Below are 12,778 nucleotides of genomic sequence, written 5' to 3' on the forward strand. Positions count from 1 at the left end.
TTTACATCCACTATCAAGGAGAAACACTTCAACACTTTTAGGGCTAATTTTCAAACTCCAGATAATATTTCAATCCGTCGATCCTATGTATAAGAGAAATATTATTACAAAGGGGTAGAGGGTGTCGGGGTGTACGAACAGATATTGAAGGCGGGACTTTCCACTAAGTACCCTTCATTGAGAGCTTCTCAAGTATCTGGGTATGTCCGTCACCCAAATATCTCCGAACGCCTGAAGGGTCTTTATAGCAATGAAGATTCTGTATGGTGCTATGACAAACGGTGCTAGGAGACTGACGGTGCGGGAATTCCTCCACTGCTACCGTCCAGATGAGATAGACAGATCAAGGGGGATGTACAGTTTTGCTAGTAGGAGTCCGTTGTTGAAGGTTATCTTTGAGACCCCCGACTCAAATAGAGATTGGAAGAGTCATTATTTTTTCCTAGAGGGTGACGAGTGGATGGGTCGTCTAGGGGAGACGGAGCACATGTCCGTCGACACTACTTGGGGAGTATTAAATCCGTCGAGTATGCACCTGTCCTAGTTTATAGATTTTATTTATATTCGTTTAGTTATAATTTCCCCCATCATTTTTAACCGTCCTTTTCTTTTGCAGTTAGACGGCGTCCATAGGTTAATACCAAGGAGTTTGGTTTTCTTGAGAAGATTTTCCAAAAGACCAAGCCGGAGGAAAGGACTTGGGCAAAGTTAGTGAATCCTGATACAATCCACTAGTACTGTGATGGTCCTGAACCAACACCGAAAGTCGTTAGATACAACGCAAAAATTTGCAGACGTAAGTCCGTCGACCTTATTTTGCTTAAATGGCTTTTAGCTTTGTTAGTTAATAACTTCATCCGTCCGTCTTTACAGAGATGGACGACGCTAAGAGGAGGGCGCTGATAAAAACACAGGCTGCCAGAAGAAAGGAGTCCGGCGAGGTGGTTCCCAAGGGGACAGTTGCGTCGATAAAAAGGAAGCAACCATTCAAAGGAGACCATCCTCTCAAACAACAAAAGGTCCCTTTGGAACCTGTTGTAGGGTTGATGGCTGAGAGTGTGAAGACAGTTACCCTAGTGAAGCATGGGTCAGGCAAGGGCTTAATGAAGGCCCCGTCCACTAGCCAAGAGAAGCCACCTCCCCTCCTCCGTGATGACTCCAAACATGCCCTGGAGAAACTTTCGTCTATCATCACGTCTGAGGACTACAAGGATTTAGGCAATCACTCAACGGAGGCAATGGGAGAGACAGGGCTCTTCGCTATTGCACAGGTAATCCTTGTCCGTCGACTTACGTTCGTCCATTCCATCTTGTTTTTGTCTAACCCTTCTAACTTTTTGTTTCAGTCCCTAATTATGATGAAGGGCCTAATGGATCGGTGCCTTAACCATGAGACGGCTCTGGAACGTGTGCGAGCAAAGGCAGAGCAAATGGAGGATGAGCTAGGTCAACTTAACAAGTGGAAGTCCACTATGGAGAAAAAGTTTGACCTTTCAGAGCAGGTTAGGAAGGAGCTTGAGCAAAAGATGGATGAGGCGGGGAAGGCCTTGGAGGTCAAAGATAAGGAGATCCAAGACCTGAAGGAAAAGCTTCGTTAAGCTAAAGAGGCAGCGATCCGAGAATATCGTGACTCTGATGTAGTTTGAGTTGGGAGACTCATACCTACAAGGTTTTGATGATGCGCTCCGTCAATTTAAGGAAGCCTACCCTGCCCTGGATGTGTCCATGATAAAAGTTGACGACCAAGCCCAGACGTTCGCTATGCCCATCGCCTCAGAGAACACAGATAACCTTTTTGCTGAGGAAGCAGCCCAAGGCGACGGAGAGTCAACCCAAGCTCAGAATGTTCAAGATGCCGGCCCTAAAGAGTAGAGAGATTTTTCCCTCTTTTTTTGTTTTTTTTTTTTTTTATTGTTTTTGTTTTTTGTTTTTTTGAAAACAATCCGTCATTAGTATTGAACAATTGCCCCTCGAGGGTTTTATCCGTCAATGTAACTTGCTTTGTTTCACAATTTTATGCCCGTCTTATTTATGTTTATTATTTGGACGAGATGTATAAATATCTGTCCTCTTCAGTTGTCCAATTCCTGGGTTAGGATTTTAATCCTTAGTAGATGACCAGTCCGCTTTATGGAGAACTGTCCATCTTTAAATACTAGGTAGTTTATCCCGTCTTTCTTGTGGACTTGGAATTTTCACCTTATGGGATGATTCGTGCAGTTGGTGGGCTTGTATCCGTCCATTTATGTGGATTTAAAGAACTTGTTGTTATCCGTCCATTTTATGGACTTAAGAAGTTTCATTCGTTTGGGATGATCCGTCCAACTTGTGGACTTTTTTAGCGTTTTCATTAGTCTGGGATTACCCGTCCAGCTTGGGGACTTTGCACTAACCGTCCACTTTTATGGACTTAAGAAGCTTTCACCCATCTTGGATGATTCGCCCATTAGTGGAATTTATTTGTTATCCGTTCACTTTTATGGACCTCGAATATCACCCATCTAGGATGATCCGTCCAGCTTGTGGACTTTAATAATAGTTTCCACCCTATAGGTGGTCCGTCCACTTTGTGGGCTTGATAATAAATTTCACACTATGTGTGATTTGTCCACTTGGTGGGCTTTGATAATAGATTCACCCTATGGGTGATTTGTCCACTTGGTGGGCTTTGATAATAGATTCACCCTATGGGTGATCCATCCATTTTGTGGACTTCGTGATAATTTTCACCCTATAGGTGGTCCGTCCACTTTTTGGGCTTTGATAATAGATTCACCCTATGGGTGATCCGTCCATTTTGTGGACTTCGTGATAATTTTCACCCTATGGGTGGTCTGTTCACTTTGTGGGCTTTATAATAGATTCACCCTATGGGTGATCCATCCATTTTGTGGACTTCGTGATAATTTTCACCCTATGGGTGGTCTGTCCACTTTGTGGGCTTTATAATAGATTCACCCTATGGGTGATCCGTCCACTTTGTGGACTTTATAATAGTTTCCACCCTATGGGTGGTCCGTCCACTTTTTGGACGTTGTAAGAATTCAAGTAGGAAAACACGGTTGTGTCTAAATATTCTTCTTAAAAAAAAAGCGTTTGTATGAAAAAGTACCTGCCCCCTTGGCCTTAAAAAGGCACAGAGTATTGTAGCAAAAATTGTCAAAGAAAAACTTAGTAATTGTAGCTAAGATTTAAATAAACTAGGAAATTAGGGATCGTTGCTATTCTTCATATTATCTCTACTGGTAGTATTTTCGTAGGTGCTCCGTGTTCCATGGGTGTTGCAGCTTTTGTTCGTCCAGCGTTTCGAGATGGTAGGTGCCCTTCCTCTACCATGATGCGATCCGGTAGGATCCTTCCCAGTTGGGGTCGAGCTTCCCTTGCGAAGAATCTCTAGTGGCGCCCATTACCTTCCGTAGTACAAGATCACTGATATGAAAGTCTCTGTGCCTGACGTTGGAATTGTAGTGCTTCGCCATGAGATTCTGATAACGTGCCATCCTTTGCTCTGCTGCCGCTCTGACTTCGACCACTAGGTTGAGCTGAAGGCGCATGGCCTCTTCGTTCTTATCCTTGTCGTAGTTCTCCACCCGATAGCTTGTGAGCCCCACTTCTACAGGAATAAAAGCTTCACTTCCGCATGCTAGTCGGAATGGCGTTTCTCTAGTGGGTGTTCTTGCCGTAGTCTGGTATGCCCACAGAACGCTTGGTAGCTCGTCCGGCCAGATACCTTTTGCCCCTCGAGCCGGGTCTTGATTATCTTGAGCAAGGATCGGTACATGACTTCCACTTGCCCATTAGCTTACGGGTGTATGGGCAACGAGTAGTGGTTCTTGATTCCTAGCTCTGAGCAAAAGTCTCTAAATGCGCTGTTGTCAAATTGTTTCCCGTTGTCAGAGACCAGCACTTTGGGTATCCCGTACATGCAAATGATATTTCTTCAGACAAAACTTTGAATGTTCTTCTCCATGATAGTGGCTAGGGCCTCTGCTTCTACCCATTTAGTGAAGTAGTCGATGCCAACTACCAGAAATTTTAGCTGCTTGACCGCTGTCGGGAACGGGCCCATGATATCTAATCCCCATTGTGCGAACGGCCAAGGTGCCGTCATAGGGGTCAGCTCTTCGGACGATTACTTGATGAAATTGCTGAACCTCTGACACTTGTTGCAGGACTTGACATAAGCTTGCGCGTCCTTCAGCATTGTAGGCCAGTAGTATCCTGCTCGGATCAGCTTGTGTACTAATGATTGTGCCCCCGAGTGGTTTCCGCAGATACCCTCATGGATTTCTCTCATTACATAATTTGCTTCCTTGTGGCCTAAACACCTCAGGTATGGTCGAGAGAACCCTCTTTTGTATAAGACATCTTTTATCAGCATAAATCGTGATGCCTGGACCTTCAACTTTCTTGCGGCGTCCTTCCTGTCTAGTAACACGCCGGTTTTCAGATTGGCCATCAATGGCGTAGTCCAATTGCATTCAGAATATACTTCCTGCATATTTGTTCTGTCATTAATAAGTGAGGAGATTTGAACGAATGATAATACCTGTTCGGGGACAAGCATAAATTCGGCTGAGGCAACTTTTGCAAGATGGTTGGCACACTCGTTTTCTTCCCTTGGGATTTGAACGAATTTGACTTCGAGGTCGCCAATTCGGTACTTCACTTCTTCTAGATACCTCTTCATCCTTTCATTCTTACACTCATAGCTGCCATTGATCTGACTCGTTACTACCTGTGAGTCGAAATGTACGACTACTTTTTCTGCACCTGCAGCTTTTGCGAGGTCTAGCCCTGCCACCAAGGCTTCATATTCCGCCTCGTTGTTGGTTGTGGGGAAATCTAGTCGGATCATATAATGGATCTTATCTCCCTCCAGGGTTTGGATAACCATGAAGGCTCCTCCGGCTCGTCTGTTTGAAGACTCGTTTGTATAAATATTCCACTGTCTTTTCTCCTCTACCCCCTGGCCGTCTCCAAGGGTGAATTCGGCGATAAAGTCAGCCATTACTGCCCTTTCACAGCCGTTCGCGGACGGTACTGTATGTCAAACTCGCTAAACTCTACTGCTCACAAAGCCATTCTTCCTGCTGCCTCTGGACTACTCATAGCTTTTCTCAAGGGCTTGACCGTCAAGACAACGATGGTATGTGCTTGGAAGTACAGTTTGAGTCTTCGCACCGCGATTATCAACGCGAAAGCCAACTTCTCCATCTGAAGGTACCTCTCTTCTGCCCTTCGGAGCACTCGGCTCGTAAAGTAGACTGGTCTCTGCGATCCGTCTTCCTCTCTTACCAAAGCTGCGCTTACAGCGGCTTGTGAAATGGCTAAATACAGGTAAAGCTCTTCTCCTGGCTTGGATGGGCTGAGCAACGGTGGAGAGGAAAGATATGCCTTTAAGTTATCAAAAGCTGTCTGGCATTTGTCTGTCCACTTAAATGATTTTCTTAGGGTGTGAAAGAAGGGCAGACATCTGTCCGTTGCCCTCGAGACGAACCTGTTCAGGGCTGCGATTTTTCTATTCAAACTTTGGACCTCCTTAACCGTCCTTGGTGGTTCCAACTCCATTATGGCCCGTATATTCTCCGGGTTGACCTCTATACCTCTTTGGGACACCATGAAGCCCAAGAATTTCCCCGCCGTCACTCCAAACACGCACTTGTTTAGATTCAGCTTCATGTTGAATGATCGGAGTGTGTCAAAGGTTTCCCTGAGGTCGTCTAGGTGATCATCTTCATACAGTCTTTTTACTAACATGTTGTCAACATAAACTTGTACGTTCCTGCCAATCTGGTGCGCAAACATTTTGTTCATTAACCTCTAGTATGTTGCCCCAGCATTTTTGAGTCCGAATGGCATCACCTTGTAGCAGAATAGTCCCTGGCTTGTAACAAAGGAGGTCTTCTCTTGATCAAATTCTTTCATTTTGATCTGGTTGTAGCCCAAGAAAGCGTCCATGAAATTTAAGAGTTGGTGTCTTGTAGTTGAATCTACCAAGGTATCTATCCGTGGGAGTGGGTAGCTGTCTTTAGGGCAAGCTTTGTTGAGGTTCGTGAAATCTACGCACATCCTCCACTTTTCATTGGTCTTTTTAACCATGACAACTTTGCCAACTAGTCGGGGTAGTATACTTCTCGGATGAAATCTGCCCCTAGTAATTTTCGAACTTCCTCCGCTATGGCTTTGTCCTACTTCTGGGCGAATACTCGTTTCTTTTGTCGGATTGGAGGGAATGAAGGCGACACATTTAACTTGTGGACTATGACTGAGGGGTCAATTCCTGGCATGTCTTCGTGACTCCAGGCGAACACGTCTTGGTTATCTCTGAGAAAAGTCGTGAGCGCTTGGCGTACCGGCCAACTAGCCAGTGTGCTAATTCTAGTCGTCCGTTCCGGCCGTGCATTATCAAGGCTCACCTCTTCCAATTCCTCAACTGGCTCCACTAGTGCTCGGTGTTCTTTGATACACATCATTTGCTATTGATCCTCCATCTCTAACATGGAAATATAGCATTCCCGCACTGCTACTTAATTTCCTCGCAGTTCTCCTACCCTGTAATCCGTCGGGAATTTAATCATCAAGTGGTATGTTGAAGTCACCGCCTTCCAGGAATTGAGAGTGGGCGGCCCGAGAATGGCATTATAGGCGGACGAGCAATCGACTACATGAAACGTTACCTCTGTAGTGATCTGCTGAGGATAGTCACCTGCCATCACAGATAGTGTGATTACGCCTAAGGGGAGCACCTTCGTTCCTTCAAATCCCACGAGAGGGGCATTCGTTGGGGTTAACCGTTCCCTGTCAATCCTCATTTACTAGAATGCCGGGTAGTATAGTATGTCCACTGAGTTGCCGTTGTCAACAAGGACTTGATGCATGTTATAATCTCTTATTTGCAAGCTGACCACAAGTGCGTCGTCATGCAGATGGTGAAGTCTCCGAGCATCATCTTCTGAAAATCCAATGATGGGGTTGTCTATTCGTGACATTTTAGGTACGGATCCTGTAAGTTGGACGCTGTGGACCATTCTGAGGTAGGTTTGGCGGGCTTTTTTGGAAGATCCGGCAATGGTTGTGCCCCCTACAATCATTCTTATGTCCCCTATAGGTGGTCTAGGGCGCTCGTTCTCCCGTCGTGGGGCCTGCTCCTGAGGCGGATCGGTTCTTTCTTTGTTGACGAACCTCTGTAGCTTCCTGTCTAATAAGAGCCTCAATCTGCTGTTTCAAATCGTAGCAATTGGTTGTGTCGTGCCCGTGGTCACGGTGGAAGCGACAATATTTGTCCCCTGGCCTTTTGCTGGGATCTCCCTTTAGCTTACCAGGGAACATCAGGGCTCCTTCGTCTTTGATCTGCATTAAGACTTGATCTATCGGGACGGTTAATGGGGTAAAGCTCGTGAACTTCCCAGTGGGAGGTCTAAAGCGCCTTTCATCTCGTTAATCTCCGGTTGTAGCCTTTTTTCTCCCCCTATCCTGTCGTGTGTCCTCCTGCCTTTCCCTTTCTAGGCTTCTCCTCTCAGGCCAGCAATGCATCTTCCGCGTTCATGTACTTGGTGGCTCTGTAGAGCACATCCGACATGGTTTTTGGGTCGTTCTTGTATAAGGAAAACAAAAACTTACCCTTCTGTAACCCTTTAGTGAATGCTGCTATGAGTATCTTATCATTCGCTTCATCAATTGAAAGGGCCTCCTTGTTGAAACGAGTTATGTAGGATCTCAACGTCTCGTCTTCTCGCTGCTTGATGCTCATCAAGCACGCAGTAGATCTCTTGTACCTATGTCCCCCAAAAAAGTGCGAGGTGAACTGGGCATTTAACTCCTTGAAAGTGTTGATGGAGTTCGGTGTTAATCTACTGAACCAAATTCTCGCAGGACCCTTCAACGTCGTAGGAAATGCCCTACACATGATCTCGTCTAGTACTCCTTTAAGGTGCATCAAGGTCTTGAAAGTCTCTAGGTGATCGAGGGGGTCCTTGACCCCATCGTAGCTTTCAATCTGGGGCATGCAAAATTTTTGTGGTAGGGGGAAGGAGTTGATGGAGGTAGTGAACGGTGAGTCGGTTTTGTTTACTAGGTCATCAAGATCATTGGACACTCGTCCTTTGAGGGCATTCATCTTGACCTCCATCTATTCCTTCATCGCCTGCATCTCTGCGACAATAGGTGGAGGAGCCGTATCCATGAAAGATGGAAGGCTCATGTTTTGCCGCTTTGGTCTGCTTGGGGCGTTACTGCCCTCTGGCCTCTCTTGGTCCCTTCGTTCAGTACTGGTACCTTTTTGGTTTTCCTCTTGAACGTTGGGTCCTGCGTCCCTTTGGCGTAGCTATTCCTCCAGATCATGGTTCTATTTTGTGAGACGTTTCACTGCTGCCATGAGAGTTTGGACCTGACTCTCCAATGCAGTGGATAGCGGTGGCTTGTCTCCTTGAATGTTATTAGTGGTACCCATCGAGCAAGTGAGTACCATGCAACTCTTATGTCCGAGAAGCGATTAGTCTGGCCAAACGGATTTCCCACAGATGGCGCCAACTGATGATGTTGTAAAAATCACCAATGAGCTACACGATCCTCGCACGCTTGAAATAGCGACCTGCAAGAAGAAAGAAGCAACCCAACAAAGAGCACCGATATGGTGCCGGCCAAATACCCTCCAAAGGTCAAGTTAGAACTATTCTCAACTCTAGAGTGCTAGAGAAGGGTTAATTATGCATACCTCGATTTGGGAAAGCATTGGGGCTTTTATAGTAGCAAAAGGCTGGCACCTCTTCCTTGGTGTAGAAGTCTTTTCCTTATAGGACTCTACTTGAATAGTTTCAAACGTGATGAACAAAACCTTTCCTTGTAGAGAAGATCCTCCTTCTGTGCGCATATCTTCCGGAATTCCTTTTATGCTAGGATTCCTATTTTCTTTGGGATTCTATGATGATTCAGGCGTGGGTAGCAAGTATTTCTCATCTAGGGTTTTTGCTGTATCCATCCATGATGGGCATTTGCACAAGTTGGGCTTGCTCTCCGTCGGCCCACGGACCTGGATCCATCAGGTCCATTTAATAAGGCCCGTCAGGCTATATTTTTATCCCCTTCAATCATCAACCTCCTCAACCATTGGTGTGTTACTTTCTCTCCTAGAGTAGGCTTGTTTAGCATCTACTTCAATGTGATCCTCATTATTATTGTTATAATCTTCACTACCAGAATTACTATTGTCACTACCTTCATCATTACTGCCATATCCTAAAAGGTTTTGCTCAACTGCCAATGGTTGCACATCTGCCCCAACATGCTCACCTTCATCCACTAGTATAGGATTATCCACAGGGTGCTCTAAAAACACATGAATTTCTTCATGACCAATCACTAAATCTATCATAAACATGACATCATCATCATCAACTATCAAATGGAAATTAGCTCTCTCTAGATCATTACCGGGCATTTTATACCAAATCCTGCTCACAGAGGTGTACCCAAACTCCCTTCATATACCCTTAATCTCTGTCTTGGATCACCTATCAGGGTCACAATTGTCCACTATATCCACTTTTCCTCCCACATATTTTCGAGGGTTATCAGTAAAATACCCACCATGATGCACAGACAAACTAAATAGCTTACTCATGTTGCATGCAAAACACATATAAACCATTAGTTAACAAAGCAACACTTATTAGTTAACAAAATATAAACCATTAGTTAAATAATACTGACTACATTCCAAAACAGCACTCATTAGTTAACAAAATATCACACATTAATTATTTACCAACTCAGCACTCATCATTCCACAATCCACCTCAGCTGTTTTGAATTATATAATATGGTAATGCACATTATGTTCAATAGGGGAGTAGAGGGACCACATTGGAAAGCACAAACAAACACATATTAAACAACAATGTCATAAAAAATAGACACATGCATAGTAATCCACAAACAAACACATGTTAACATTATATATCATAAGCATTTTGGCCCACTAATTCAGTATACATCACACACAGAATCAACCATTATCTTCAACAGGGGAAGACGAGGACCACATTGGAAGTCACAAAGAAACACATACCCAGACAAGGACCAACAAACAGTCAAAAGTAACTAAACAAATATAATAAAGTCAAAACCCAAACAATGAATATACAAAAGCAACATTGTGGCCCCTACGCATAATATAAAGCTAGCTATAAATAAGGGCATACACAGAGAGAGAGCTAATACCTATGTGTTTGGTCTCTATCTCATAGAGATAGAGATCTCATTGAGATAGAGATTTCATTGCTTTTCTTTTCTCTGCTATTCCAAGAAAAATAGGTTTGGGTATATATATTTTTGGGTTTGTTTGTCTGCGATGGTGGTTTGTTTGTCTGCTATGGTGGTTTGATGGCTATCTCAAATCGAGAGAGAAGGTGGATTGATTTGGTTTGGGGGTTCACAAAAAGAGAAGGTGGATCGATTTGGGGGTTCATACTCGTCGTAGGTGGTTGTAGTGAGGGTCACGTGTGACATAAAGGGGTGGGAAACCCATGTGGCATGGGTGACAAGAGCCACGGTGGATTTTTATTAATATTTTAATTAGTCCATTAGCCACATCAGCTATTTCCATCTATTGGCTGACGGAAAGGACTAAAATAATACGCGTTAATTGGATTAGGGACTAAAAGTGGTTAAATAGAAATGTAGGGACCAAAATAGAAATGACCCTAAAATGTAGGGACGAAAATGCATTTACGCCTAACAAAAATAAGCTGAATAGTGAAATAATTTTCATTTTTCATTGATATCCAAATGGAGGCTTAGAGGCTGTTTGGATTTGTTGTTTCCATGACTCATAACTTTGTTTCCATTACTCATAACTCAAAATATGTGAGTCCCACGAAAGAAAATTCCGTTTGGATTTGTTTTCAGTTTTTGTTTCGATCACTCAATTCTCTGATTTTTGAGTGATGAGTTATGGAAATTGAAAACACATTTTAGGTCTTTTCAGTTTCTAAAACTCAGTTTCCAATGGCATTTTGGTAATTCAACACACACTAAGGGACCCACTAATTTTGTTAAATCTGATATACCTTCTCTCTCCCATCGGTCACTCTCTCTTTTCTTTTTTCTTTTTTTTTTCCACTTTTCTTTCTTTTTGTCTCTCTTCTTTCTCTATTCTTCAGCTCAGTTTGTTCGTTCTTTCTTTTCTTTTCTTTTTTTCCTTCCTTTTTGCCTTTCTCATCTCAGTTGGTTCTTTTTTTTTCTTCCTTTTTGCCTTTCTCATCTCAAACCCATTAAAAAAAAAAATCAACGATTGGGGCGACGAATTGGTTGTTGTGGGTTTATGAATTTTCTAGGTGCTTTAAGGATGCTAATGAATTTTTTGGGTTTGTGCTTCAATCTCAGAACCGAAGTGGTTGTTGTGGGTATTGGGGGTTAAAGGAAAAAAAAAAAAAGAAAGAAAAAAAAAGGGAATGCCTGGTTTTGGGAGATTGTTGCAGGTCTGAGTTGCACCAAGTCATAAATGGGTTTTCGAAGATTTTGAATTTTGTTTATATAGATTTTTTTTGCTACAACTTTAGAAAATGATTTTGTAAGCTCTGCGAAATAACTTGTGATTGGACTTCGTTGTCGTAGTTTGTGTTGAAAGGAGTTTCCTTAGTGCCCATAAGGTGTTTGACAAAAGTCCTTATTGATAAGAAAACTGAAGCAATTATTATTTCTTTGAATTTTGATCACAAGGTCCAATTAACATTGCACTTGGAAAAATTTTGAGGGGAATAAAATGGCATGGGTATTGATTGTTGCTTCTTTGGTAGTGCTTTGGGTAGTATTTCTTTGTAAATTGATCACAAGGTTCAACTACCTTAGGTCAATTTCACGAGCTCGACCTCCCGATCTTGCAGATATTCCAGCGAAAGACAAAGGGAAAAAAAATAAAAAAGGAGAGAAAAGTCTTCTTTGGGTTAGTGTGTGGGTCCCCCAAAATAGTAGAAATAATTGAGTGATGTGAATTGAAAATAGTTGCCAAACGGGTGGGTATTAGAAAATTGGGGTATTTTAAGTAATGAGTGATGAGTGAGGAAAATTGAGTGAGGAGTGATGAGTGATGAGTGATGAAAAAAAAAATAGCTTGATGAACTTTGACTTCTATACCAAATTCAAGAGCTCGGCTTGTCCCAATAGCTTCAATCTCAAAAGATTGAAAGGCTTGGGGGAGCTGTTGGGATAAAGAAGCAATGACTAAGTCCTGTGAATTATGAACTACCACTTCGATTCTAGACTTGTTCTCCTTGGGGAGGATTGCACCATCAAAATTAATTTTAAAGCTATTCGTAGGTGGAGCCTTCCAGGAAACATGAGTTCTGGGTGGATGAAGATGCTGAGGTGGATGTATAGCAATGAATTCCTCAAACTAATCCGTGGAAAGCTGAGCGAATTGATCAATGTTGCATCATGGTTGAACCAAACGAACTTGGTTTCTTTGATTCCAAATCGACTAGGCGGTTATTGCAAATAACTCCAGATTTCTGTTTTGTTTCAAAACCCATGAAAGAAGCTCCTTGAAATCCAATAAAGAAGAGGTATTGAAAATTTGCCTTTATATAAAGAAATTTGGTTACAAGCATGGTTATAGCCAATGGTTACAACTCATACTAAAAAAAAAAAATTTAATATAACTACATATTTGAAAATCTAATAGATATATTACATGTTCTTTATGTTTTTAATATGCATGTCAAATTTCGTGTCAATAAGATGATATTTATTATTCAATCCATAAATTTACTTTTTGTAC

The sequence above is a fragment of the Quercus lobata genome, chromosome 12 (genome assembly GCF_001633185.2).
Source record: "Quercus lobata isolate SW786 chromosome 12, ValleyOak3.0 Primary Assembly, whole genome shotgun sequence".
NCBI lineage: Eukaryota > Viridiplantae > Streptophyta > Magnoliopsida > Fagales > Fagaceae > Quercus > Quercus lobata.